Genomic DNA, 7,092 nt, shown 5'->3' with positions numbered 1-7,092 from the left:
TAGTTTAATCATCTTTTTTCCTCATTTCCCTTTCAGGGTTAGGTGGGAGCCAAATTGTGTTAGTGATGAGCTGTGGTGCAGGTTCTTATGAGCCTGTTAGTGAACCTTTCCCAAATTACACTGATCCCCCTGCCAGCCCAAAGGCTGCTGTGCTGCTGTAGTGACATAGGTGTTAATCAGAGCATTATCTAGAGCTCCACAATGCTTGCACACCCAGCACCCATGGGTTGGTGCCCTCCTCTCAAAAGCAGCTGAAGGAAGTGATCACAGAGTCAATCCAGATTCTACCAAGCAGCCCCAGTTTGGCCTGTATAGGTCCAAGCTGTTTTTATTTGAGTGGACACATGGTGGAGCCTCTGTATGCCAAGGAAAAGAAACATTGCAAATAATTCTTGCTCTTCATTTTTATTTCTCCCCGATCAGGACGGCTCTCTCTGTTCATTGTGTGGGATTGGTCTCTGCTGCCCCTTTCAGGGAACATCTGTAAGCACATCACATCTGTAAAAAAAGGCAGGGAGGTTTATCTGCTGGACCAAAAAGTTGTCCTGAATTTCCTCACCTCTCCACATGCCTCATGTTTGACAGCTTCTGCTCCTGGCCAGCCACAGCTTGTGTTCTCTGGCCACCTGGGACCTGATCTCCTTCCTCACTTCCACAGAGAGCAGCTGCTGGCAGAGACTTTCTGGTAAGTTGAAACCATGGTGATGTATTTTATCTCTACAAACAAGGAGCTGCAAATGCAGGTGTTTAAAGCTGAGATAATGATCATACAGAGATTCATAGCTTTAAGCTTTACTGTGATTTTCTCCAGAAAGTTGAATCAAAGCTATCCAGAAGTTGAGCTCTGGTGCAGGAGCGCACCCCGGTGTTACCTCTTTAGGCACAAAGATTTTTACAGGCAAAAATACTCTTTGTTCTGATAATAAATGGGGAAGAACTGGAAGGAAAGCAAAGAAAAGCCCAAACAATGCCATATTCTCTGCTGACTGCTTGGCTTAGCTCTGCAGCACAATTTCCCATCTCTCTTCCACATCATTCTGAAATTCTTCCCCAAAAGGGTCTTATCAGTAGATAAGTGGCTGCCTCTGAGCCAGCTCTTTTCTTCTGGTTCAGTGGCTGGCACGATGTTTGCAGAGCTCTAAACCATCAACTTGTTGCTCTCCAATTTTCTTTGCTGATATGATCCCCACCAGCTCTCACATTTCCTAGGGCAAGCACAATCAAGCACAATCAAAGAAAACAAATCAGAATAAACAGAATTAGTGCTCATTCTTTCTTAACAACATGCCTGTGGGGGTTTTTGTCTCCCTTAGCAAATTCAATCCAGCTCCTTTCTCTCAAGTTAATTCACTGTAGCTGCTTCCACAGGCCCTGGGTTACAGGTAACAGTGAGAGGAGAGCTTTGAGCAAGAGCTCAGCTTTTGTGTGTTTTGCATTTTAAGGAATGGAGTGAGGTGGGGGTTACTTGATCCACTTCCCGCCGATTCTCTGTGGTATTCCCTCTGCTGCTGGTGATGTCCCACCTGGGAACACAAAAGATGACACTTTGCACCTTTCATCTGCTCGTGTGTCCCTTTAATTCTGCTAATGGTTCCTCTTCTCCTTTTTTGTCTCATATACAGGCTCTGATTTTAGCACTCCAAGCACAGGGTCCTGGGATGGCTTTCCCAGAATCCTGGCAGATTTAAAGGCCAGTATTCCTCCCATGAACCCACATCCCACATTGAAGGTGTCTTTGTGGCTGTGGCCCTGGAGCCAGCTTCTCATGGAGGACACCATGGTGAAACTCCCTTCTGGCACTCAGGCCTTGGACCTACAAAGTCTTCCCTGTGTGTGTGATTGGTGTCTTTGAACATTCCCTGGGACTCTTTCCTGAAGAGAAGGAGCAGCATTTGGCTCTTGGCTTTTAGGAGAGTTTCCTAACACCAACCTCAAAACAAATGGAAACACTTTCCTCCCCCTTCAGACCAGGACAAAGACTGAGGGTGAGGTTTTAAGGCTAATGAAGCTTTTGGTGTGTAATTTTTTTCCTTCCTGTCAGCTGAGGACATCCCTGGCACTATGATAAAAGCCCCCACTGCCCACTGGGGCTCCTCTCCTTGTGGTGAATGTGCTCCTGAGAGACACAAAGGTTTCCCCAGAAGCACATACCCATTCCATGGCTTCAATTAGAGAAGATTTTCTGTGTTTGTTGCTAACCATGTTCTTCCTTGCCTTTGGCTCAGCAGGAACCCGATTAGTGACTTCCCAGGGTCCTTGAAACCCAAGGGAATTAATTTGCCTTTAATTTTGTCCAAGCTGATACTTAGGGGAACAGCTGGGAACATTGTAAAGCAGCTTCTGGCAGTGAAGAATCCCAGCAAAGCATTTCCCAGAGCCCTGGTAGTGATGCTCAGCCTGCCCACCTGAAAGCAGCCCATGCAGGGAGCTGCAGCATTAACCAGTGAAAGACAAGGCCCTGCTCCTTTTCCTTACAACAGCTGGATTTGGCCAGCTGTGCTTTGGTAGTACCTGGTGACCACGCTGTGTTTGTGTCACTTTGCTGCTGTTCACAGCTTTTTTCAGTGTTTATTGACAGCCAGACACATTCTTAATTTATTGGTGGATGCTCATCCCAGCTTCCCAGGATCTGGGCTGTCCTGACATGCCAGCATGTTGTGCAGCCTTGGGTGAAGCAGTGCATTGGCCTGTAACTCAGGGAGTGCAGTAGGAACCACAATAGCATTGCTTGGCTGGGGATTTTTAAAGCACTTTGAGCTCCTTGAAGGGCCAGGTTAGGTGCAAACCTGTTCTGTTACTCTGTGGTTAAAGGCTGTCTGAGATGATTGTTTGAAGTGAAAACAGCAGCCAACAGAGCAGCTCCCACATCCCTAGAGCTGGTCACTTCATGGTTTGGGGCATTTTCAAGGATTACTTCATTTCCCAGGTACTGGAAAGGCTGAGCCACCTTGGGGCTGGGACCCCTCTGCAGATCTGTGTGCAGGACACAGGAATTCCATCAGGGCCATGCTTAGCCTTAGCTTTTGCTGTAACAATTACAAGTGATAAAATATCAGTTTTCTCCATTTGCCTCCCCACAAGTTGGTTTAAAGGGAATGAAGGCAGATCCTGCTGTAGCTTAGCGCAGTACAAGCCAACTCAAATGACTCCCCACTGTCTTTTCATCTCCATGAGACTTTTAATGCCCTAAGTCTTTGCATGTCCTGGCACCCAGCCCAATTGAAGCATGAGCTCCAACAGAAGTTTTACATTTAAAGCTGTTCTTTTGGCTTCAGAAATTTGCAGATTGAGGCTGAGAGAAGCAATTCAGCTGTTTACTTGCAGATCTCCACCAGCCCTGCTGTGCTCTTGCCCTCGCCTCGGTCAGAGTTGTGTTAACAGCATTTTCCAATTAAAGTAGCAGCCTCAGTTACAGAAAATGCTTTTCCTATCTGGGAATATATCTGATTTTACTCTTTTTAAATTACTCATGGAGCACAGGGGTGTTTTGTTTCCAGCCCTTATTATAATTAATCCATCATCATTTCTGGTGACAAGGTTGGCTTTTGTTGGATTTTTTTATTTCTTGCCATTTCCATCAGCTTGTGCCAATACCACTCAGACTCCGCATTACTGATGATGAGGGGACTGATGTGAGCAGTCAGGCAAATAATAAGTGGATGAGCAATTCCTGAATTTCTGCTCACTCAGAGCAGGAAAAATGACACCTATTCTGGAGATAGCCCTGCCAGAAAATCTTAGAGCCATACTGTGTAAATTGTAGCCACTTCCCTGTCTGAAATAGTCCTACCCTGAAAACTTGGCTTTCAAGACCTCCACAGCCAAGATCAAGGCTTCTTCCTGTCACCTGCAAATTCCAAGTCTCCAAGAGAATAAATGGTAGCAGTTGAAACCTTCATCTGTCTTCACAGTGATGAGCTAGGAGCTTCCTTTTTTTTCACTTCACCTCACATGAGGGGACATGCTGGACCCCATCCTGCCTGTGGTGCAACAAGCTCAGCAAGGCTTCTCCTGTGGGATGCAGTGGGATCTGACTGTGGGATTTTCACTCCAGCCAGTTTTCCGTAGAGGACAACCTTGTGACTGTCTTCTGGCTGAACATCTTTGAACATGAGCATGGCAGTGCTTGGGCTGGGCCTGCAGGGTCTGGTGCAGGACCAGATGCAGTGACAAAATCCCAGGATTCAGTGCTGACATCCTGCCCCAGGAGGCCACAAAGCCCCTCTGTCCAACAACATCCTTGTCCCAGAGTCTGAGCAGCTGCAGCTCATGCCCACCACAGTGACCCTCAAACCTGGGAGCATCTGGGTTCTTCAGGACCCTTGCAAGGATGCTCCAACCACAGACTCCCAGACAGGGAAGCAAAGCCTTCTGCTGCCCCCACGTGTTGCTTGCTCATTATTGTTGCCACACACCAGTAAAGACCTGGGAGCACTATTGAGAAGCTTGAAGAGGAGCCAGCACAGCCATGCAGCTCTGGAGGTCAAGGATCTTGCTTTGGAAGAATCTTCTGTTCCTTCTGTTCCTCCCTCGAGCTCAGGATGTTCCTTATACTCAAGAAACTGCAAAATCAGATTGGGCCTGTTTGGAAGTGAGATGATCTGGAGGCAGCAAAGCACAGAGGTGTCCTGGTCCCCACCCACCGTGTGTGAGCCCTGGGAGCCCGCCAGCGATGCCGAGCGATATCAGATACGGCACAGAGCATCCAGGAGTCTTGGCTCAGGCCACGGGGAGCACAGAGTGAGAGACAGCTCTTGGCAGGCTCAGCCCACATGATAAGGTCATTGGAAAGACAAGTGATGCTTTCATCAACCTGCCTCTCCCCAGAATCAGCACCAGCTCAAGCAAGGGCTCACTCTGTGCTCCTGTAATATCCTGTGCTCCGTGTAGTGCCAAGGACAAAAGCTTCCTTACAAATAGGTTGAAGCTGCTTTTCCCAACCAGTGTCCCAGCCCCCAACTCCAATCCTTCCTGGCCCTGTCAGGTTTTGAACAGCACCCCTTGGAAAGGTACTTTTCTCTCTGGATCAGTGGCACCTCTCAAGCTGAAGGGAGAGCAGGCTGTAGTTGCTGGCTCTCTGCTGCTTCTCAGCACTTACAATTTGGGATCTTGTGGTTTTGTCCTTTGTTGGGGTAGCACATGCTGACTATTCTGGAGAGCATCAATCCCAAAAGCTGCCTGAAGCCTGGGCTGACAGGTTGGTTGTAGCAGCCAAGCTCTCTCATGGAACCAGTTTGTGTCTGGGGGAGGTCCCAGAGCAGTGTTCCTGACCATCCCTAGCACAACTCCTTGGAGTGGCAGGGCTGGCTCTTTGCCATCCTTTCACCAAGAACCTTTTTGGCATGGCACCATGAACAGATGGGCCATGGAGCAATTCCTCAGCTCAGATTGTCCACAGGCTGCCCTGGACACTGCCTGGAGCTCTCTGAGAACATCTGAAGGGAACAGCACTCGCTGGCAGGGCTTACGTGCTCCGGCAATTGGGGATTGCAAACACATGCTTCAGCTATGCTAGAAATCTTTGACTTGTTCTGAATGCAACTCTGCCTGGGTTTCTTCCCAGGAACATTCCTGTTCTTCACAATTTACCAGTTGCAGGAAGGGAGAAGGGGGAGGGGGGATTTTAGGAGTAAGGGAGAGAAAAAGGAACAAATCTCACGGTGCTTTCCCTCGCCAAATTTCTCCAGAAGGACAGGGTGTGGAGCATGGACTCCAGAGTGTGGGATAATCCCAAGAAAATATGAATTACAAAATTAAAACCACTTTTAATTAGTCATTTGTTTTTATAGAAAGAATAAGTCTGTTTTTCTGAAGTAATTCAGTGCCTGCTATCACACACACACCAGGCAGCCCCTGCCAAACGGAGCTGCGTGATAGAAGGCAAGCCCAGAACGAGGGCTCTGAGTAGAGACACCTTATCTCCTCCAGGAGACAGCAGTGCCATTCAGATCTGCATTCTGCTTCCCCAGATAAAAGTCCCACTCCTGAGTCACTGCATACGTGAGAGAGCTGCAGATGTAGTCCCTGTAGGTGGGAGTAATTTGATGTCTGAGATGAATGATGAAGCTGGGCCTTTATTGTCACACCTGCTCTGTTCCAGACAGGAGAGGAAGTGTGAGAGGGTGGAGGCAGGAGCTGTTTCTGCCCTGGGAGAAGCCAGAGGTGCAGGGTACCCAGCTCCTCACACCCTGACTCCAGGTGACACAGCCCTCTTCTCATGGAGGGACGCAGTGGCTGTCACCTGCCGGGGGGGCTGGGCTCACACTGCAGGGTGGGGTAGCAGGGCTGTACCCAGGCTGGCCCTGAGCAGGGATGTCCCTGCAGGGAAGGTGTCACAGATGTCACCACCCGAGCCATCAGCTCCTTCCTGCAGCCTGAGACCTTTCCAGGGCAGTCAATTACAGGACTTGTGCTCCATGGCAGTCTGAGCTACACAAGCTCCAAGAGCCTTAAAAGAGACAAGGTGTAACCTGATGCTACCAAACATGCACTCTGAGTAACCTCCACAGCTCAATTAACTCTATTAAGTATTTACCTATAATTAATTTAATTTGGTTGAGGTTTTCTCCCCTGTGTTGGGTGCCTACTGTATCAACCTCTTAAAATTATGGCTGTGTGTATAATTCAGTCGACTGTACATGCAGTACCCACAGAAGCTGAGTCACTCCAGGCACCGGGGAGAGGTTTATTTTGTTGTATTTGGCTTGTGCTTCTGACTTAACACGGGGTAACTCCACTAAAATTGGTTGTGCTGCATTAGTCCAAAGGCAGAGCAGAGCCCAGCTCGTATTCATTATTTGCAAGAGAGACATCATAATTTCAATAATGGCATGTCCAGAGTGTGGGTGGGGTTTGCTCCAGCTGCCTTCCCAGTCTCCCACTAGGGAACAATGACATGAAGGTAAAAAGGAATATTCATATTTTTCTCTTTTTGTGTGTGTAATTCAGAAATACCAGCAGATTCCCATTGCCTCACAGTGCTGTGTAGGAGCCTTTCCCAGATACCTGCTAAACTAAACAGGAGTGATTGGTTGATACTAAGGAGATGCTCAGGAAGTTTTTCCTGAAGTTACTCTTTTCCCAAGGGCAGAG

Source organism: Motacilla alba, chromosome 10 (genome assembly GCF_015832195.1).
Source record: "Motacilla alba alba isolate MOTALB_02 chromosome 10, Motacilla_alba_V1.0_pri, whole genome shotgun sequence".
Classification (NCBI taxonomy): Eukaryota; Metazoa; Chordata; class Aves; order Passeriformes; family Motacillidae; genus Motacilla; species Motacilla alba.
This window is presented reverse-complemented; position numbering follows the sequence as displayed.